General features: G+C 39.1%; 1 protein-coding gene across 6 annotated transcripts in view; it reads right to left on the bottom strand.

Annotated features, from left to right (window-relative positions):
- The window catches only part of HIVEP2 (HIVEP zinc finger 2), a 196,715-nt gene that overhangs the window by 79,798 nt on the left and 93,265 nt on the right, over positions 1 to 23,652 (bottom strand). For all 6 annotated transcript variants that reach the window (XM_047770061.1, XM_047770063.1, XM_047770065.1 and 3 more), the window contains one exon: positions 5,912 to 6,025. The gene's annotated coding sequence lies outside the window, so the exon portion shown is untranslated. The remainder of the gene's footprint in view (positions 1 to 5,911; positions 6,026 to 23,652) is intronic.

Raw genomic sequence — 23,652 nt, 5'->3', positions numbered from 1 at the left:
TAGCTGAAAGAACAGCAAAAAGAGGAAGAAGACTCAAGTCTTCCAATGAATTCCTGTTTCCAACTATAAATTCCGGTGGGGGAAAAGAAGGTTGAATAGTATAAAGTATAAGCTTTTTATCTATTTTTATCTAAAACTCAATTGGTATACAATCAAATTCATCTTCCTGCGACCCAAGGCAGCTTCTCTACTTCCTTTTTTTCTATTAAAAGTCCTATATTCAAACTCGCAGACTCAAAGCCTGGTGTCATCACTAACAGCTTCTTCCTGCTCCCCACCCCAAGAAGTGCACACTACACAAACACACACACACACCTATATCCTGATCAGGCAGCCCTCCACTGGCCTTAGCACCTGCCTGATCTCCCGCACAAAGCCAGATCAGAGGGACTTTGGGTCCAACTGGCAAATTTCCATAGGACAGGTCTAAGGCACTGTGCCCTCAGGTATTGGCTACACAGAATCTGGGACAATTATCAGAAGGAGTCACTTTTGGAAGCATCAGGGGAGTCTTAAGGAAAACACTTTGGGCTGAAAGTAGTCACAAAGGCATCATGATGCAAAGCCGGAGGAGCGAAGAACTAAGGAAGCAACTGGAGGAAGTGAAGTCAGTGTTGTGTCACAGGGAAGGATGGCCATTATCAATGGAGTATAATCTGTAAAAATACTGAATCACTATGCTGTACCCCTGAAACTACCACAATATTGTAAATCAACTATATTTCAACAAAAAAACATCTAAGAATTCCTTGAGCCTGGGATTCAAGTGTTCGCTAAAGTTTTCTTAATAGTGCTTTCATCTGTGATGGAAGTGTGGGAGGAGAGGGAGAGGGCATAACATGAGGTGACAGCTCTTGTGTGAATTAACGTTAAGAGCCTCCTAAGTGGCTTCTGTGCTTTCAGGGACTCTTGCACCCACTCATCCCACCCTCACCTCTACCCCCACACCATCCAGCACAGCCCGGCCCGATTCATCTTCCTAAAGTGCAGCTCTGATGACATCACTCTCCTGCTTGAAAATTTTCAGGGGCTTCCCAGCACTAAATTAAAGGTACATCCTTAGTCCTAAGGCCAGAGACCACTGAGCCCCTCATCCATGTCCCATCTACACCTGTTTCCCTAGGAAGTCTCTAGAGTTACAGGCCACATTTTATTTTATATCCTTAAAGCTTCTCGGAGGTCAATTATTTTTGTTCCCGGGGTCAAGACAAGGACAATAAAATATTCTTGCAGGGGAATGTAGGGAGTTTTGCTTTGTTTTGTTTGGGGGAAGAGTTGTTGTTTTACTTCAAGATTAATATTGCATTCAAAATATCACTTAAAAAGCGTATAAATTTGTTTCTGGCTCTGCTCTGGATATTTAACAAGTATCGGACTTGCTGATTCATCTCCCTAATACGATTAAAATCAAATCTGTGCCCAGGTATCAATTTGCAGTTCCCCAAAGGAATTTTAGAAGAAAACTGATCATCAAATATTTTTATTAAATTCAACATATATTTGTGGAATAGCTACTATTTCTTTCAACCACCATTTTTGAGGGATACCAATGAAATAAAGATGTAGTCTTTGCACTCCATCAGCTTACAGTGTGGCAGGTGAGAGAAAAGCCCCACATAGGTCACTTTACTAGAAAGCACAAGCAGAAAAATACACACAAAAAGTGACAGGAGAGAAATATAAAGTGTTGAGGGGATTCAGAGAGAAGCAAAGATAACGCATGAAGATCTCTAAAGTGGGTGATGCTGTCCAATATCCAATTTAGTAATTCACAGTGAAAATTATAACCTCAGATGGAATCCGAATTCCAAAAGCCATTCTTAGTCTGTAAGGACGTTGCCTGGAGTCTATGAAATTCTCAAGCAGGGGAGTGACTGGGTGAATTTAACAGTATCATCAAGGAAAGGAAGGTGCACTGCCTCTAAGATTCCCTAAAACCATGAGATCTGCTTCTTCCCCCCAACTCCAAGATGGCTTCTACTTCCTTAGATGTTTCATACTACACAGAACATACAGATCATATCAACAAAGCTCTGATAGTTGAACACTGCCAGTCTGGCATCAGATGACATGCTGTCTGAAGTTGGGAGAACCAGGGGTTGAATCCTCGTCTATGACTCATTAGTGCTGTGACTTTGAGCGAATCACTCAACTGCAACCCCCAGGGCCTCCGTTTCCTCATACACAAAATAAAATGTGAGTAATATCAACACAACAGTTCTTGCCTTAAGTGAGATCATGGAACATGGAAGCCTTTGGTAAACTCTAAAGCATTGCACAAACGGCAATTCAGGTCATCCTAGAAACAAGGCGTATGGTGACTAAGCACAGGTCCATTGTGGCCAGTAAAATATGAGAGGCTCTGGCACACACAGCCATCCCCCTCTGCAAGCTAAAGGAAGGAGGCAGGAAGAAGGACAGGCAGAAGGGAGCACTATGAAATGATATAAAAACAACCCTCAGTCAGTTTTTCAAATGGCTACAGAATACTCAAGGAACAAAATGTGCTTTGCTCTTATTACTGGTTTAATTAATACTTGCTGACAATGCTGAATAAATGAATGGGTACGACATTCACTGTACGAATGAATCAAGGGACAGTGAAATGCTTGAGAAACACAGCAGGAAGAGTCAAGCTTATAGCAGAGGTTAAGAAAATCATTTTGGAAAAGTGAAACCATGTAGCAGAAGAAGCTACCAGTGATGGGCTCTGCTCACAGAAGCTACTGTGGTGGCATCAAACCACAGTCCTTATAAGTAAGAGCTTGCTAGTTCATAGGTTTCACACGGGCTTAGTAATAATCAGAAATACTGACACCCTCTTCAGTTACCTAAAAACACAAAGGACCCAACAGAAGAACTGTATGCATCTGAAAACCTATAAAAATGGCTCTCCATAAAAGGAAACATTCCAAAAGCCACAACACATTGAAGCCCATAAGGTTTGCTCTGAATTAGATGTAATAGCAGAATAAATTATATCAAACCACAGAGAACAGAGAGCAAATCTTATTTGCAACCTCATCAAATCTTTATAAGACCTGCTGAAAAGTGTTCAAATAAAATGGATCAAAAATTTTCCATTTTATGTCCCATACTGGTGTAAGTATGACAGAAAAACACATAAAGGAACAGATGGATAGATGAACAGTGAGTCTGAGGAAATCACAAAATATAGCAATTTCTATAGGAAACAGAATTCTATGTTTTGGACTTTCTAATTTAAAGTAAGATTTCAATAACTTCTGACTGTAAAAATTACTATCATAACTATGTAATTCCCAGCAAATTAATTACTCACTGAAACCTGATTTCTTTAAATGAACATGGGATTCTTAATTCTTACTTTTAAAAGTTAAGCAGCTATATAGCAAAGGATCTTACTCCACAGAATATGTCCAGTGAATGTTAATAAATATTGCAAAATAAAAAATAAATGATACAACTAAATTTTTCCTTCCTTCTTACCTTCCCTTAAAGAAGACTTTTCACTTACATAATTCTTAAATAATCACATCGAATACAAAGACAGTGTATAAATCTGTGCACGTGGTTAAAAGTCTATAATCTGGTTCATATTACCTTAGATGAATAATGTCACGACCAGTCAAAAGCATTGGCTACTTGAAGAAAAATGACAGCACATGAAAAAACCATGTTATTATAAAGTAATTAGTATTTATCCTCTTTTACAAAAAGTACTGTAAAAGCAAGATCATTCTAATGATGAGGGTTTTCCTTTTATATCTTCTACGATTTTACCTTGCAAACTTTCCCCTTTTATCTTGTTTTCTTTTATTACCAATCTGGAATGGGGGAAATGGGACAACTTTTTTAAAATTTATTATTTGAAAAAAAATCCTTGCTTGAGCCAATGGAAAAGACCAAGCTCACGGATAAAGTGACAGCGAGGTTGCGGATTATGGCATAAACAGCACGAAAAAAAAGCTTACCAATTTCATACGAAGTGTTTCTTTACCAAAATAAGTATTTGGTTTAATGGAGAAAATGCACTCATCTCTATGGGTTATGTCCACAATGACAGGCTAAAGCATCAGTCGTGTGATTAATAAAATACAATTATTGTGACATTTAAACCATGATTGTGCTACTAACACCACGAATCGCCACTGTCATAATCACTACTAGTTTCTGAGTCTCTACCCAGTACCAGTTTCATCCTCACGTAACCTTATGAATTAAACAGAATTCTCATTTGACTCAAAAAATGATTATTTTAAAAGACTGTGAATCCAAAGAGCTGACTTAACCAAAGGCGCCCAGAACTCACAGTGAGATGAGCAAGGAGGCCAGCTGCACTCAATGTCCAGGCCATGTCCATTCACAGAGAGCACTTAGAGAACAGTGCCCTAAACATAACTTAAGTCCCACCAATTGAACTTTAACTGTGACACTGTAGGGTACTTTGGGAACAACTGTAAAAGCCAATCCTTGGGAGTAGACGGACAATTAAGTGCGGCAGACAAAGGCATTTAAGTGAGTACTTCAGAGTATTAATTTTCATCTCCTAACATCTATTACAGCTATTGAAGATATTAAGGCTTTGCTTTAGAAATTTTCTGAATATTTCTCTTCCTGATGGGTTTTTCACCTCACTGCCTTATCTCCCTTTAATTATCCCAAACTCCTCCGAATGACACCATGTGCCCATGACAATGGAAATTACTGGTCACAAATGAATGTCGGGTCATGAACCACACAGGCCAAGTGAAAAGATTCCCGGGATTTCCACACTTGATATTTCTACCCTCAATGCATGCTCAGAAGCTCCACTAACAAATCAAGTCCCCAGGGATTAGCATCAAGGAAGACTATTTTAGACAAAGCTTAGGCAGTTGTCAGCACTGCATAAACCATTTGCCACAGTACCCCTGAGAAACCCCCTGGTCCTATCACATCTTAAGATGCCCACAGGTAAAGCAGACACAAATGTTAGTTTGGTTTTGAAGTCTGTTCCCTGAATAATTACACATTTTCCTCTCTTATTTACCATCATTCGTCAGATTTTTAAATAGCTGCAGTTTATCCAGAGGAAAATTAAGTAACAAGCTGCACAATTTAGACTCACGAATAAAATTTAGAATTTCAGAAACTCAAATCTTGTGATCTGGACTAGGAACATAATTTTTTTTCCCAATTTTTCTGTTACTATGTAAAGAGTTAATTAAAGCACGAGTTTGCCTGGATTACAACAAAAATCGCCAAATCCTAAAATCAGTGTCATTTAGATTTTTTGATATCAAAAATCCACTTGACAGAGCAGGCTTTGCTATAGTGACATTTTAACAATAGCCAAAGTCTCTTCCTCACTAAATTCTGTCTTGGCAACACCAAGAATGTGCTAAAAGCCTAAACTCTTCCTGGTTAAGAATTCTCTATCTCAAGAGCATTCTGAAGCAACACAGTGCAACGAGAAAGTTGGACCAAACAAGTCCTTGAGGTTTCTATTCCTTCTGCAAAATGGGAATGGTTTAAAAGAAGGAGAGTGACTAATTTACTCAAAATGTTTCTTATACTTTAGACTTTAATCTGATAGCATACAGCACAATTACACATAATATCTCATTAAAAGTAAACTCTGATATTCTCACATTACCTCAACATTACAACAAGCAAATAATCATGAAAACAGTCAATGAGAGGATCTGGTTTCAAACTATAAATGACACATGATCTTCTCATTTTTCTAATCAGGATAGTTTCACCAATGTGGGGTCAAGACTTATCAACATTTTCAGTTAGACAGCATCCCTGACTTCTTTCACAGGTTTTGAGAGCCTCGAATAATTACTGTCAAAATTTCACATGAAGCTTACTTAATATTTTGCTTGAGAGATGGTTCCAATATTTTTGAAATTAAACCATATAGAAAGTATGGGATTCAACTTACCCAGTGGCTAAATGTTAAAGAATTGGTAAAAGAATGTTCCAAACAAATCGATTCGCTTAATTTTTCAAGTAGATCTGATTACCATCGTCTTTTAAAAAAATTCAAAGACTCCACCTAATGAGGAAAGAAAAAAAAGAAACACAACAAAGGATAGCTTTTAAACCAGAGCAACATTATATGATCCATACATTAATAACACAGAAATCTAACCAAGCTCATTATTATATTTTCTCCTAAGTTACAGTACTACTTAAAACTATAAAACAACAAAATCATCCAGCAACTAGATTAAATTTTCCCATTTTGGGATAAAAAAGAATGTTCAAGCAGAGAAAAAGCAATAAAATACCATAACAAAGTGTGAGAACAGAAGGATTTATTTTCAGTGCTGATTGACGACTATATAATGTCAGTTAGGATATGTAAAAGTGGAGATGAGGAAAAGATGCAAGTGACTACTTTGGAATTCCATTCATGGATTCTTATTAATTTACTGATGCAATGAAAATGTGTAGTTTGCAATTCTTTAAAGCTGTGAAGCCCCTACTCACATACAATCTCCGCTGAGGAATATAAACTAATACCCAGCTAGATCATTTGGAGAGAATTCACTAGTGTGAGTTTCCAAATCATTCTTTGAATGTTACACCTTGTCTCTCACAGAAAGTGTTTACTAAAGATACATCAATAATTTAATTACAGTTCATAAGTAAGGTACATCTACTGGTAAGATGATTGCAACGTTCATCTATTAAACTATCGTAGCTCCAAAAAAAGTTTGAGAGAAGGCAAAGCTAAATCTCAACGGATGAGAAATAATAGTAATAACCCCTAAAATAAATGGGATTCTGGTGGGCTGAGCAGAAGAGTGAGAAAGAAACCTGGACAGCTTCCAGCCACTTGTGAATCAGGTCACCCTAGGATAAATTAAGCATATTTTAATGTCCCAGAACATCATACACAACCATATTCCAGGGAAAGTTCAAAAACTTCTTACAAGGCCATAAATACATGATTTTTTATTTTGTGATTTGGCCTCGGCTGCCTAGTGTCACTTCTCCAGTTCCACTCTATGTATTGGAAAACCTGATAGTTATCTCAGTTGCAAAAAAGGAAGGTTGACATAGATTCGCTATGCACTATTTGAAGGCAGATGCTGAAACAAACAAAAAAATATTTCTACCAAAGGAGACAATAAATAGCAATGATTATACATACTAAGCAGAAATCCATGATAGCCATGGGAAATATGTTTTCACGTTCAAGACAACCATGGTCTAGATTCTAGTCTTACCACTAGTCAAGATATAGTTATCTAGGAAACTCATTTGGATATGGTCTCAAAAGACTTCATTAACAGTGATAAATAGCCTTACTTATCATTCTAGGGTTCTTGCCATAAACACGACAAGAAAAATGTCAAATGGTTTGGTGATTTTAATTACACTGGACCAACAAATAGAGCTTCTAAACAATGAGATGCAAAATGGTACAGCACATACTTTTCACACTGAATCTCCAGAGCTGTGAAAAAAAAATTTTTTTTGTACTTTTCCAGGCCTTTGGGGAAAGAGTTACAAAGGTGCTTTCAAATCATGTTTGATAGCTAGCTTCCTATCATCTCCGGATTCTTACCTGATGGTTTTGTGCTAGCATACTGTCTGTTAGTCACTTTCCACGAAAAAGCTAGGGCATCTCCCACCACGATGCAGAACAACTTGAAGATTCTTAAGAACCCTGTTCTCACTGATATTTCTTTGTATAATGTGAAGCTGACCTACACAAGACTCTAGATCTACCACCCCTCTTTCTTTGTATATTTTTTAGATAAAATACTGTGTTCATAAATTATATAGTTCTTGCCTCATTTCTTGTTATCATTTCATGGCTAGCCATTAAGTCAACATCTTATTTAGGGCTTCCACCTACAATACAGCAAGTATGCTCTAATTTCAATCTTATTAGGTTATCTGAGTGGTCAGTGATTTCAAACTATTTAGGAATTTTCCAGCCAGCACGAGCACCTGTTACCAAACTTCAAAAGCAGTAAGTACAAAATGTATTAGTCACCTGTATGGATGATTCAGTTAAATGACTGCCCTGAATTGGCACAGAAGATACAGATATGCTGCCTGTATAACAAGTAAGCCTCATACAAACCACAATACAACATTCCTGGGAAATGTGCATTTCCTTAGAAATGAATAATATCCAAGATAGGATAGCTGGTTCTCTATAATTCAATACCACACAGTAGTAAAACTAAAATAATTATATAACGTTATGAAAGCAGTTGCCTTCAACTTGTTTTTATTGCCTGCCTTACCACACTAGGAAAAAAGAAGAACAAAACAAGACTGGAAAAGCCACCTCAGTCAGTGGCATTTTGGCTCTATCAGAAAATCTAAATACCCCTGAACTTTGCATTTCAGTCAGGTACATGGTCTAAACAATGGGGTGATTTATCATTAGCTAATATTTGATCATGCTTGTCACCAACTGGTCTATTTCAGTTATTTTTGTGTAATAAATCAATGTACCTACAAGGCTGGATTGGAGCGACTTTCTCTGGCTGAATGGTTTCCCCCATGTAATAGGCAGGAACCATGCTCCCCCATGTAATAGGCAGGAACCATGCTTCCTGCATTGACCAGGACACTCCCTTGGGGACCCTTGGCTGTTCCTGCTGCAACCAGGAACACAGCAAAGACGCTCTTTCGGGTGCATGGAAAACTGCTCCCTTGAAGGGGGCAGCCTGAAGTAAGCTTGTGAGTCAAAATGTCTTTACAGCCCTGGACTAACACCCAGTGGTCATGGAGCACCCTCTTTTTACCAAGGATGAGACTGAGGCCCAGAAGGTCACAGTCACTTACCCAAGGTCACATAGCCAGAAAGCAGGTTTCCTGACTGCTCTTCCACCATTTTCCCCTGTACCTCACCAAGCTTCTTTGCCATCCTTAGGCAGAAGTTCAATAATATTGAGCAGGAGTTTCCTGAGCACCAAGGACATTAAAGATGCTTCTCAGTTTAGGAAGAGAAGGAAATGGGTGCGGAGTGAGTGAAAATAGACCCACAAATACCACAGGCACCACCCCACCCTCTTCAGTATAGTTACAGTCAACTCACTTCTTTGCAAACTTAGTAAAAACCTGGCCAAGGAGAATAAGAGACTGAAAATATCTTGAGACTGTTACATACTCAAGATGTCTTGGTATATTTTGGCAGAGCCCCAAAGTAACATTTAGAAAGCAGTGCCCCAAGGGCCAGAGTTAGTACAGCTGCCTTACTTCATTATAAATTTTATTTTTCCTTATAAATACGTAACAACATTTAAGACATTTTTATCCAGAGAAACATCCTTAATCCCACCACCCAGACACAATTATTTTCATTTAAAAAAATTCTAATCTGATATTTATTTGCCCCTTTGTAAGCATATTTTCACATAGATGCTCTCATAACACACATATAATTATGTATTCTATTTAGTTCATTTAACATTTCAGAAACACATTCTATATTTCCATGTAATTCACAAAGTGTGCATTTTTACCAACCATATAATATTCCATAGAGTTAGCATGCTTACTTGGTCATTTCCTTAATCATTCCTATATGTGCGAGTATTTCAGATGTTCTCATTTATTTTTAACACTGGAAACACAATTTTTTCCTTAAAACATTAACAGAAATATGATCGCTAAATCAAAGGTATGAATATTTTTATGGACTTCATATTGATAGCCATAATGATATCAAGAGATTGAAATTACCTATAAAGCCCTAGCAACATATGAGCATTCTACTTTCACCAAACTTCCTTACCACTGTATGTGATTAAAATTGTTTGGTGGTTTATTTAACATAAAATGGTATATCAGGGATGATTTTTTTATTTTAATGGTGATTACAATTAGTCTCCTATTTTATTTTATTTTATTTTTTAGGGCCAAACCTGCGGTATATGGAAGTTCCCAGGCTAGGGGTCTCATCAGAGCTACAGCTGTCGGCCTACATCACAGCTCACAGCAACACCAGATCCTTAACCCACTGAGTGAGGCCATGGATCGAACCCACAACCTCATAGTTCCTAGGCGGATTTGTTTCTGCTGTGCCACGATAGGAACTCTGAATCAGTCTCTTATTTTAAGATAATAAATTATTTTTCATCTTTTCTATAAAACTTTTATATTATTGTAGTCATATAATTTGACTATACTTAGGTCCTAATTTTTCTTATGAATTTAAATGGTCTCTTAATATGATGTACATATTAAATTTTCTACAAATTGTTCTGTAAGTTTATTTTTAGATGTTAACAAGTTTATATGTCTTGTGTGTATTTGGATCCACAGTGTGAGGTACATATTCAAAGATTTTTGTAACATTCCAGTCTCCCACCATCCTATTTACTAAGCTTGCTATATTATAAGTGTGTATCATATTATTAAGGTTTCCTCATTGATTTACATATTTGAAATGGAATGTCTGTTCAGACTTAATTAATGTTGTGTGATTGCCATTGTGTTCCATAGTTTTCATGTGCATTATCACATGAACTTTTGCACCTGGCTGTGTTCGACAGCTTGAATTACTGTTACCAATTTATGCTATGTTTAAATCCAAGTAGGCTGAGATTCTATGCCTTCTTTTCTTTTCTTTTCTTTTTTTTATTTTTTTATTTTTATAATTTTTTTTATTTTCCCACTGTACAGCAAGGGGGTCAGGTTATCCTTACATGTATACATTACAATTACATTTTTTCCCCCACCCTTTCTTCTGTTGCAACATGAGTATCTAGACAAAGTTCTCAATGCTATTCAGCAGGATCTCCTTGTAAATCTATTTTCTTTTCTTTTTTTCAAATACTCCTTGATATTTTCTTGTGTACACATGTATACTTGAGAAATTCTCACCCAAGATTATGTTCTTGATTCAGTGTATTTTCTATTCTCCATATTCAGCCATACCCAAACAATTCTCATTAGGAGTGTGAATAGAATTGTGTTGATATATTAAGCATCTTTTCAATACTTTGTTTTCCCGTGTAAAAAAAATAAAAAACCATAGTATATTATAATGCACTTCTACATTTATTGCATTTTAAGTTTGTTTGTTTTTTTTTTTTTTTGACTTTTTGTCTTTTCCAGAACCGCTCCCGTGGCATATGGAGGTTCCCAAGCCAGGGGTCCAACCAGAGCTGTAGCTGCCAGCCTACGCCAGAGCCACAGCAATGCGGGATCCGGGATCCGAGCCGTGTCTGCGAACTAGACCACAGCTCACGGCAACGCCGGATCCTTAACCCGCTGAGCAAGGCCAAGGATCGAACCTGCGGCCTCATGGTTCCTAGTCGGATTCGTTAACCATTGTGCCACCAAGGGAACTCCTGCATTTTAACTTTTATACCCAATAAACATTTGCATTTCACAAGTCTCCTCATCTCGATTTCACTTGCTTAAAAACATGTCATTCTCAAGTCCAGCTACTAAATTGTGTTAATTCTTCACAAGGTCCCCTGAAAAATATCCTGTACATGTAGGCAAAAACAATGATTAAATAGAAGACAATTATTTTAAGTCCTATCTAAAACATCTTAATTGCCTCAACAAAAATGAAATTAAGCTGTCTATAAACAACACAACCACCACAAAATAACAGCCTCAACAACCACTTTATTTTCTTAGTATGTTTACAAGACAAAGCCCTGAGTTCATTTAAAATGTAGCCGAATGGCTGAGGTTACCTAATACCCGCTTCTTTCCCATCCATCTTGACTGACATCCCTTATGTCTTTTATCTGTGAAATAGGTTTGAATTCCAAGAGAGAGAAAAACCAACATGGAAATGGGAATGACTTAAAATGAAATAAGATATTTTAAATGTGAACGTGCCTGAGAAGAGTCTCCATATTGCTGTACATGCTCATCAAATCCACGTACTACCTGCCTTCATTTAGCAAACCTAGGTACTCTAAAAAAAATCTTCTCTGTTATGAAATCTATGTGGTACGCGGAGAATGGTAGACCCTATGTGAAAGAGAAGAGAAAGAAAAAGAGAAGGAATGGGAGGGAGAAAAGCCAGGAATATCTGTGTGAAGGTAGAGATGTTTTCCATCCGCGCTGAGAAAGTCGCACGTGGTGTCAACTTGAGCAAAAGCATGAATGATGTGCTTCTCCACTTTCCTGAAGAAGGAAACACGTAGAAAATGTGGCAAATATTTAATCTGAGCCTTGTTTCCTGAAAGACTGCAAGATGCCCACAAATTTTCTTTCCCAGAGTTCAAAATAGCAAGCTGAGTGGGTGTAAGCACTTCAAGTACAAAAAAAAACAAAAAACAAAAAAAACCTAAGGAAAAGGAAATCATACTTTCTGCTCCTTAGTTTGAAAATTTTAAAAGAAGCCATTTAAAGGGATTTTGATGATCTGGATCTAACAATTAATTGTCCTTGAATCAGAACACAAATAAAATACTTAAAAGGAGCCTTCCTGCCACTTTGAAATGTAAAGACCACATTTACAACCTCCTTGTTACAGTAAGAGTGCCCGGTTTCCATTCTGCTACAACCTGATACCTAAAAACAGCACTGGTGGCCGAAAGGGAAAGTTAGTTGAAGGTTCACAGGGTCTCTGCCACTCCCAGGGAGAAGGACCTTCCTCAACAGAGCCACCAAAACTTTAACCTGCTTGAGCCCCCGGGGGAGCCGGTTAAAATGTCGATTTTGAGTCTATAGGTCTGGGTGGGGCTCGCCTTATTAAAGTTCACAGGTAATGCTAATGTGCTTGCCTGAGATCCACACTTTGAGAAGCAAGGCTCTAGTCTGTAACAATGGCTTACTGACTGCCAGACAACGGAAATAATCATCAACTGAGAATATGTGAAAGGTACTTAACACTGGGCTACTTGTCAGAAGAGATAATAACGTACATACGATTAGGCCTGAGCTAAACCATAAAAAATGACTTTTTAAAATTTAAGTGCTAAATGCTAACATGTGTGGTAATGATTCTAAGAACAACAGGAACTGAAAACAGGCAGAGTTCACTCAGGGCCAGAAGTGGTGAGGGGCTTCAAAGAGCAGGCTGGACTTGGTCAGGCCCCAGGTTGGGGGAAGGTGGACAGAGAAAGTGCAGGGGACCAGAAAAGGTAATTCTAGAAGGGAGCCAGTGCCTAGGACTCCAATAAGATAAAACTACAGTCACCAGCTTTGTGGTCTGTAGATAATCATCATCAGAAATTTTAACCAGAATTCATTTTTAACCCGGCGAAGGGAACTTCTGACCTTGTTTAAAATTTGCAGGAGGTTTGCGAATTATCTTGCTGTTCCAGGACACTAAAGCAATGGACAGCCTTGCTTTAATCCTTTTTTTCCCACTTTTTACAGCTGCACCTGTGGCACTTGGAAGTTCCCTGGCTAGGGGTGGAATCAGAGATGAAGCTGCAGGCCTATGTCACAGCCACAGCAACATGAGATCCAAGTCACATCTTTGACCTAAGCCACAGCTTGCAGCAACGCCAGATCCTTAACCCAGTGACAGAGGTCAGGGATTGAACCCCCATCGTCATGGATACTAGTCGGGGTCTTAATCCAGTGAGCTACAAGGGCAACTCCAGTCTTGCTTTACTCTTAATCAAATTTTTCTCCATTGGCGACATCGTGTTATTAATGACATTTAGTAGGCTTAAGCCTGGCAGCATGAAGTTACCATTTTTGTATCTATATTTATGCAACGTGTGCCTTTGTTTAACTTATGTCTTTAATGATTAATGACTGTTACAGCATTAGGATATAACTTTTCACCACAATAGAATTAATAATTTTCTGTTAGAGTGTTCGAATTCTACTTTTACTATAAAAACAAATACATTCTCCTCCTAGAAGAGACTTTTGGATGGCACATACCCACACAACGCCCTCAGTTCCAATTCTTCCCTTTCCTCCCACACTGGCTGGTAATGGGAAGAAAACACACCCAGAAACAGAATGAAATTATTAATGAATTATACCTAGGTTTTTCTTTTTTTTAATCTCCTTAGAGAGTTTTTCCAATCAATCCACATATGTCAGATACATTGCCCAATGGATTCTACAGAAAAGAACAAAAGATTGTAAGAGTCAACAGAAATATGAAAATTTGAAATCTAAACTTTTTTTTTACTACAGAAAATTATAGGGAGATGGGGGAACCTATCAGCTGCAGGAGGGAAGGGAGCATCTGAAAGAGAAACAGCACAGTTTAGCATTCCAGGTCAGGTCAACAATCTCACTGAGTTCCAGTTCCATCGTTGGCACTACCAACCTTATCCCCTTATCGTAAACAGTAAGAAATGATGTGTGGGCTCCTTGCAAATATTACACTTCACATCGATGCCACGGTTAAGGTTGAACCACAGCTACTGTCCCTTCTGTGTTTCTGTCCTACTAAACTTCCCTGAGCTTGCTGGAAGATGGGATTTAGGTAATGGACTGTGGCCAAACTCTTCAACGTCAAAGTCGCTAAACGTGAATATAAGATACCTTCGTCACGATAGCTGTGCTAAGTAAGGCCCTGGTATTCAGGATGCAGCAGGGAGTACCTACGCCCCTAACCTAATCCACCCAGGCATACACTCATTAGTGACCAGAAAAATAAATTAATGTGAGACTGCTAACTTAATTGTTACCCATGAGTGGCTGCAAAGTACAAAAGAGAAGGCAAACGGGCGTGTGCTCATAAGACCCTGACGTTTATTGTCTATGCATCTCTTCACATTTCTATTCTGAACCCCTTCGGGTGTCCCCCTAACTAGGTCATGGGTCTGAGGAGGCTGCACTCTCTATCTACTGCAAATAAGAGCTCATAGTCTTTTCCTAACTTGGCCGTCAAAAATGTAATACGTTCTCATTTGGGAATTTATTTCATGAAAACAAACAAAAAAACTTGGAACATTATAAAACTTCATACAAATACATAAAGAATGGCTAGTGAAGAGGTATATTTGGGGAACGGGTTTTACTAGAATACAAGCAAGCACACCCCCCTCCTCCCCTGTGGGAGATGCTATTACTAATCCTATGTAGATCCAGTGCAAGGTACTGTGTCATCTAAACTAGAACAAGATATGGGTCTGCTTTTGGTTTTCTGAGGCAATTTTGACTTGAATCAAATTGCCCTTTGGAAGAATGAGAAATACTCTTACCAATGAGAAATATTCTCCCTCTCAATTTCTCTCCTTCCCTCTTTCTCTCTCTCTTTCTCTCTCATCAACCCCTCTCAGCCCCACTTTTGTTCTGGATCTGACCCTTTTGGTTAGTAATAAAACACACCCTGATTTTTTCTTCCCTGGTGGCTCCCCTTCCAATCCTCTGTGTTTATGTGTCCACCCACTTTTAGAATTACTCAGAGATACTACTAGAAGTTTTAAGAGTTAAATTTACAACAGCACAGACTTCTAAGTGCCAGCCCGGAACCATGGTGGAAATGGGTTCAGTGTAGAAAGATTTCCCGAGCCAGAATTGATGTCCTCACTAACCAGGCTGCCAGGCCTAGATCAAATGAAGGTCGAGGCAAAGTCCCCAGAGGAAGCTGTTCAACTCGTCAGGTCGGTTCCCCTGAGCCCTTGCCAAGGAGGCCCTTCAGGCTGACAGCCAACCTGGCAGAGCTGATGTCTCCCCCGAGGGGGAGAGGCCCTACCCCCACCCCTCCCAGGAAAGGCACCCAAAGCCAGCAGAGCTGAGCTGAGCTGAGCTGAGCAGGTGGGGGCAGCCACTTGTGGCAACACAAAGGCAGCTCTCCCGGCCTCAGGAGGGTTAGAAAGCCCTGATGATGACTCGGGCTGTGGAAATATATACCATGAGGCAGGACATCCCTCCTGGCCTCTTGGGTGAGTGAAACCCAGGCCAGGGCAGCAACAACAGCCCTGGCCCCAGGACAGCCTGCTCCTCACATCAAAGCCGGAGGCCCTGGGAGGCTGGCGAGCAGCCAAAGACGCACAGAGCTGCAGGGGAGTGTGTTGCCTTAGGATAACAGCAAACTGGGACAGGGTAGAGTCTGTGAATTCCTTGCACTGGGGAGGTCTGCTCAGAGATTTTACCCTCTCCTGTCAGGGCTGTGATTTAGTCTCCCTTGAAGAAAAAAAAGAAAAAAAAAAGAGACAAAGAAAAAGAAAAAGAAAAGAATATACATTCCCAAACCTTCTGTCTGCAGACACAGACACCACAATGCAAGTTAATGCACTCTGGCCCTTTTCAGCTCGCAGCCACTGTCTAAAACAATAGGGCTAAGTGAGATGTGACATTCTCCCGTCCATCTTAATAGGGAATTAAGTCTAAGGGGTAATTAAGATCATTTAAATGCAAACATCATGGTTCCATTGCTAATATCCTCCCAGATATTTCCCATCAATTCTGTTTAATTAGAGAAGCACCAAATGTTAATTATACCCTGACAGTTGTACTTATTCGGCAGAACACAGCATATAGTCTTAATCTGAGTAACCAGAATTTAAGGTGAGACAAGGAACTCTCAGCCCCAGAGGTGACTCAGCTCTTTGGACCCAGGAGGGAAGTTTACCCAACTTGCTCCACTGAAATGGAGTTCGTTCAGGAATTATCTTCTCTCCTCCTCACTGTATTTTACAGCTTTTTTCCATAAAGACATGGAGGAAAAAAAAGTAACAAAGAAAAATCTGTAGGAAAGGAAAAGGAAAATTAATCACTCTCCCCTTATAATTTTTTGTGGGGGGTGTGGTCTTTTTAGGGCCACACCCGCAGCACATGGACGTTCCCAGGCTAGGGGTCAAATCGGAGCTGTAGCGTCAGGCCTACACCACAGCCACAGTAACACCAGATCCGAGCCACATCTGTGACCTACACCACAGCTCACGGTAAGGTCAGATCCTCAACCCAGTGAACGAGGTCAGGGATGAAACCCGAGTCCTCATGGATACTAGTCAGGTTCCTTACTGCTGAGCCTCCATGAGAAATCCCCTTCTGTAATCTTAAAATGTGATTCCTAAGGACCAGGATAAAGGCTGTGAGTGAAATGACGTAAGCATCCCAGGGAAGCCTGACACACGTGGGCCACGGGAGTGACAGGGTACCACTAGGAGAACTTGCGCTGCCTAATAAGCACTCCTTAGAACAGAGAGGGCCTTGTGAGTTTTCCTTTCAGAGGAAATGAATATGAGTTGAGGTCACTCAACTCTAATCCAGCCTGTACATCAGGGTTATCCTCCTAACAGCACATGCTCCACTGAGGCCACAGTTTGTCACAGCCCAGTGTGTCACCCATGGTGGCATGCTGGGGGCGGAAGAACTCCCAACGTCTTGCTAATCCGCTGTGGGGAAGGGCCAAGGTACAGAGTTTTACTTGACTGCATAAAATGTAGAGCTCTTTTCAGCTTCTGAATCATCGTGCCGGCTCTTTTACCCGTCCTAAAGCCATATTACAACCCTTTAAAAATATCTTTTCTATTCAATTTTAACTTATTTCAACATAAGCAAATAACGTAGTCCCGTGAAATTTCAAAAGGATGAAACTATGAAATAGAAGAGAAAAAAAAAAGATCAGAAACAGTTTTATAAATATTTGCAATTTAAAAAGGGTCACCATTGCAGTGGTAGTGGGTCAGACCCTACATCTTCTTCAGTTCTCTTCAAATTCAATATAAAAACCCTGGACCATTAACACTTAGTAAGACTTTGGTGCCTGAGGACACGAATCAATTCTGTTTTAGTTACACTTCTAAGGCTTTGAAGAGAAACATTAAATAATGGAAATTTTTAAAAACTGCTAACTGATAAAGGAAGGACCTTAGCTATTTCTGTAATAATTCCACTGGGATTTGTGCTGGATATTGCAAAAACAGGATGTTTTGTTTATCGTTCATTATAAAAGACTACCGAACTAGTATAAGACTATGAAATACAACAAAACTACAAATCTATGTGATGTATTTAAAAAGCCAGATGGAATTTTTATTCATGTATTTACATTTTTTGCTCAATGCTGGGATGATCTCTTGAAACATGTTCCTTGTTTGTATGAAGGTCCAAGGGGACACGGTTACATAATATAATTATGCAGTGGTCTCAGATCACAGCACAGAGAACTTAGTGTTAAAAAGATGACAGTCAGAGATAAGACTTCACTCCTAAGACCTTTTATTTATGTATTGTTTTGTCCACACCTGTGACATGGGGAAGTCCCCAGGCCAGGGATTAAACCTGTGCTGCAATGGTGGCCTGCACCACAGCTGCAGCAACATGGAATCCTTAGCCCACACCACCACAAGGGAACTTCTGAAGACTTCTATTTTTTTTAAATTAACATATATAATCCATTAATACTTGTTCTATTTTGTTAGAAGCTGATCTCAACAACATAAAGATTCCAATAAAAAACTTTTTGTAATATTCCTTTCATGCAATGTGATGAAGCTACTGGTACCAATGCATAATATTAGATTTAGAGGTTTTTGTTTTTTTTTTTCTTTTTTGGCAGCCTCCACTGCATATGGAAGTTCCCAGGCCAGGAACTGAATCCAAGCTGAAGCTATGACCTACAGCAGTGCTGGGGGTTGAACCTGCACCTCCAAAGAGACAAGCCAGATCATTAACCCACTGTGCCACAGCAGGAACTCCTAGAGATGATTTTAAATGTGTATGCCTAGCACACACATATATTCAATCTTATCTGTGTGTATGGGGGCAAGAAGGCGAGGATGGAACAGGAGTTATCACTTTGCACATTAAATCATGATTTTTCTGTTGGGTTTTTTTTTTTTTGTCTTTTTGCCTTTTCTAGGGCTGCTCGCGTGGCATATGGAGGTTCCCAGGCTAGGGGTCTAATCGGAGCTACAGCCGCCGGCCTATGCCACAGCCACAGCAACGCCAGATCCGAGCTGCGTCTGAGACCTTCACCACAGCTCACGGCAATGCCAGATCCTTAACCCACTGAGCAAGGCCAAGAATCAAACTCACAGCCTCATGGTTCCTAGTCAGATTTGTTAACCAATGAGCCACGACGGGAACTCCTAAATCATGATTTTTTCATTCACAACTTTCTGCCTAAGTAAACAGAAGCCTCCATATCATCCTGTATCCATTTGGGAAGCGAGAGGAAGGGGAGAGGAAGTGCATCTAGGAAACAGTTACACCCAAATGTTCTTCCAGCAGATAGCTGAGCTCTGCTCTGTCCAGTCATATGCTTTTTTGAAACAGCCAGAAAAGCCACTCAAAAAAACAGCACATGCAACCAGGACTCCATGAGTGAGTCTCCCTTCAAACCAAGTGCAAAAACTCAGGTCAACCATGAGTCTCAGAAGGAAACATAGGCTTCTCTTCCCTTCTGAAGTCCTAGAAGCTACATCTAATCAATAAAGCTGGTGGTTTCATTTTCAATAAAACTCTAAAAAATATCCTTTTAATATCTAACCACTTACAACGTTTTATGCCTGGGGAAATAAAAACTTTGTTTCCTATTTCCATATGTATAATTTGCTGTTTCTGTCACCTGTTAACATTTTCAACAATCACTTACTAAGTACCTATCACACACCATGCACTGTGTTGCATCAGAAGGTACACAAATGACCTTCTGACCTCTTCTGACCTCAGCGAATATCTTGCTGGCAGGTAGGATGAAAGATGCTGTAGTACAAGTTACAACTGGGCCCACAGGAGAGGGGATCAAGGAGCAGCTGAGAGTGGAGACACTTAACGTGGACTTGGAGTGATCAGCAGAGGCTTGTCAGGTAGACAAGGAGAAAGCCAAGTTTGAGAGGAAACAGTATATTCAGTTTTAGAATGAACTAGGTTTGAGGTGCCTTAGTAACATTCAGGTGGAACTGTCCAAGCACATCACTGGACATAAAAAAACCCACAGGAATGTGTGAACTGAAAACCCAGTTTGGAAGACCATTAGAGCCATCAGCATTTAGGGTGATACCTGAAATGACGGTCCTTGTCTTGGACCTTGTCTTGGGAAGCTACAGACAGAAAGAGGCCTAAGGGCTACATATTGGAGAAAGCAACAAAGACTGGGGCGTGTGAGAAATGTGAGAATAGAGGTGGGGTACCAGGTTACAGCATCACTGAGCCAAGTGGAGAAAAAAATTAAATGATAAGCAGGATCAAATATAGATAAAAAATAGGTCAAATAAGTTCCCTGGTGGCCAAGTGGTTAAGGATCCAGCTTTGTCACTGCTGTGGCTCGGGTTTGATCCCTAGCCTGGGGACCTCCTCATGCCACAGGTGTGGCTGATGGGGGGGTGGGGGGAAACCTTCCACTTGGAGTTCCCTTGTGGTGCCTTGAGTTAAGTATCTGGTGTGGTCACTGCAGTGGCCTTGGTCTCTACAGTGGTGCAGGTTCAATCCCTGGCTCGGGAGATTTTGCATGCCATTGGGTAGCCAAAAAAAAAAAAAAAAAAAAAGGTCAAATAAATCAAAGACCTAAAAAGATTTCATTGAACTTCAAAATTAAGAAGTTACTGAGATTCCTTTCTAAAGCAGGTGGTCAAAACTGTGATGAGATAGGAAATGTAGGAACTAAAAAAGCCATTAGGATTATTGGTTTCAGTTTGCTTATTTGTTTACTTCCAAAACAGAAGATATTTGAGCATGTTTAATTTTCCAAGCTAAGAAACCTTTCAAAAGCTATATAGCCCTAAAAAAAAAAAAAAAAAAAAGAAAGAAAAGAAAACTGTTCTAACAAGATTTTACTGGATTAAATTTTAGCCACATAGCCACAGTGGAGAGACGTAATTCAAACTTGACTGTGCTAAAATCTCAAATTCTCAGCAATTAACTAACTACTACTATTGATTTATTGATTTGGGGAGGAGCCAAAGGAATCAATGAGAAATCAAACAAAACCAGAGAAATCTTAAAGGTACTAAAAGGCAAAGGTAAATTTTGATCATAGGATTTTCAAGCTGAAAAAAACTTTACAGATCATGGACTTACATCCCTTATTCTATTTTAAAACAGCTTAACTCCATGCAATAATAAAAACTTCCACCAGGAAATATCAAAACCAAATTTAAATTGTGCAAGATGCGAGAAATGGCTCATGACAAAGAGGAAGGAATTCCTAAACCTGGCAATTACAAGTTACTGGTGAGTACACCTGGAGAAATTCTGAAGAGGGCACCTAAAGGGACCACTGACCTCTCACTCTTAGCACCTCATGACTAACTCATCTTGCTCTGTCTGAGGTCATGCCCTTCAGTGATTTTCACCCTGAAAGTTCCTACACAACAAAGAAACACTGAAAAGAGTAAATAAGAAATTATACCAAGGTAAAAACGTTCTCCTGTGGTTTGTGTTGCATGATTATAACTGAAAACCCAGTTTTATTCATGTGATGAAAAATTCAGGAAAAAAGTTTCTTTAGAACTTTGAAAATGACGTATAAAGTCAGTTTCTGGGAAACATAAAAGTAATAGAAGCACTTTTTTCTTCTTTGATAAGTTTATAGCTTTCCAATTCCCTTGGTCTTTATGTTTTAAATAAGAGATGAGAGAAGAAAAAAAAAAAATCACCCAGAGGAAAAGCATCTTTATCGGGACTAAAATAAATAAGACCTGGTAATAGGATTTGGCTCCCAGCCAAGAGTGAGCTCCACCTGCCTTGGGTCTGGCAAGACTTAAGATTGTGGCTCTTTCATAGGAAGGCACACACACACATGCACCCAGCATTATCTTATTTCTTTATAAGATGTAGCAGATAGATTTGGCAGCCTAGACTCTGTTTAGACTACTCTGACTCCCATAAAAAGAAAGCTTAAAACTTTGGGTTTACTACTGAAAACATGAAGAAAATGAAAGATCTAGAAATAGCAATGGAATTTGAAACAATCATCACATAGAATGACATAAACAGTCAACATTTACTAGTCCACATGTTCCAGCAATGTGCCAAGTGATTTATGTATATTTTCTCATTAAATCTTTTACGAGGCAGGTACCATTATTGACTCCCTTACAGAGGATGTAAGGCCCCAAAAGTTTAAGAAATTTGTCCATGGCCTCACAGTAAGTGCTGAAAATAGTTTTTTAATCCAGTGAGTCTGACTCTAAACCAATGCTCTTGAAAAGATAAACACAGTGGTAATGTAAAAAGATTCAGGGGTTGAAGGAACCCAAGTACCCTGCAGTTACTTCCACTCAATTTTCAGTTCCACCCATGATTCTGATCTAGCAAATGGACCATGAGTGCCAAACCAAAGACAGTTTAATATATTGAACCATTCTTTCATCTAGTGAGCCTCATTCTTGATACCTCACTATCTTCGCTGGAACTACTGAACCCCACAGCAAAAGTTTCAGGTGGGTCAACCGGTCCATATACAACAACAATGAAATGCTTTCACACTTAGAATGAAGGTCATTGCTCTAACATTGGCAATAAAATCAAAATCTTTCTTACACAGCTCAAGAGTATTCTTTTACCCAGATCACTGTCCTAATTTACTTTGGCACTAAAAAGTGTTTATTACTATAAAGTAAGACTAAAATTGATGGCTTTAGAGGACTTTATAGACCCACGTTCCACTAGATTAATTTTGGAGGGCATGCCATGCTCTCCTCCTCGGGAAAATACAGTATTTCTTTGTTCTTAAATAAAAGCCACAAATTTCCAAAAAGGAAACAAAACTGCACTACATGACATTCTGTTAAATTTTGTTTTAAATTCTTTATTGGAAAGTGTCTTATTTTATTTTTCTATCAGAAAAAAAGCACTATGCATTTCTTATGAAATGTTCATGATGAAGTTCCCCCCCCCATTTATTCAGTTATTCATTCAACAAACAACTGTGTACTCTCGAAGCCACATTCTTGTCCTCATGGGACTTAGAGAGCTAGTGAAGGGCAGACATGAAAATCAGTTGTTATTGCGTAAATCCCAAACAAAAGGCATGCTGTGTAATCAGAAAGCTTTGTAAAACTTGAGTAAGACAACTCTTCTAAACAAATACTGCTTCAAATGTGGGATCTAAACCTGCCTCCCGTCCTGATCTGAAGCCTCAAATTTAGAGGTCATTAAACAGACACGTGTTAAATCCACCACAACTATACCTCTCTTTTCAAAACTGCTAGGTATTCCAAGATACTCCAAATCCAACTGGAAAATCATCATTATAGATGTTCTAGAAACTTCCCCAAGGAAGTCACCATTCTCATATTCTACTTGGCACAGATTTATCCCTTAGTCTTAACATATTTTTATATGTACAATTTGACAAATTTAGAGAGAAAGGGGAAGAAAACCAACAGGATTATGATAATTGGAAGATCCTTTCAAGTCTTTCAGTCTTTTCTGTTGTATCTTTCTAGTCTAAACATAATAAACATTCCCATTATGATAAATTTGACATAAACATCTGTGACTTGATGTAGAAACAAAGAGTAAGGTATTTTTGTACTTATCTTTTAATTACTCTAAACTCTCCTTAGGGAAAAAAATTAAAATAATAAATACATAAAGATAAACTCTCCTTACTTTAATTGCATACTTGTACAACATACATCTTTCCCTTATTATTTCCAGACTTGCTATATTCCAGTTTTTCCTTATTGACTTCTTGCAGTTAGCATCTCAACCCATAGACTGAGGTGTTCTTCTTTCCCTCTTTTGGCAAACTTTGGCAGCCTAAGTACATTTGGCAGAGATTACACACAAGTGCATGTCCAAATGGAATCCAAGGAGACTGCCAGATGCCTATTTTTTCCACATCAAAGAAACAAACCAGAGCAGGTC

The sequence above is a fragment of the Phacochoerus africanus genome, chromosome 2, assembly GCF_016906955.1.
Source record: "Phacochoerus africanus isolate WHEZ1 chromosome 2, ROS_Pafr_v1, whole genome shotgun sequence".
Lineage (NCBI taxonomy): Eukaryota > Metazoa > Chordata > Mammalia > Artiodactyla > Suidae > Phacochoerus > Phacochoerus africanus.
This window is presented reverse-complemented; position numbering and strand designations above follow the sequence as displayed.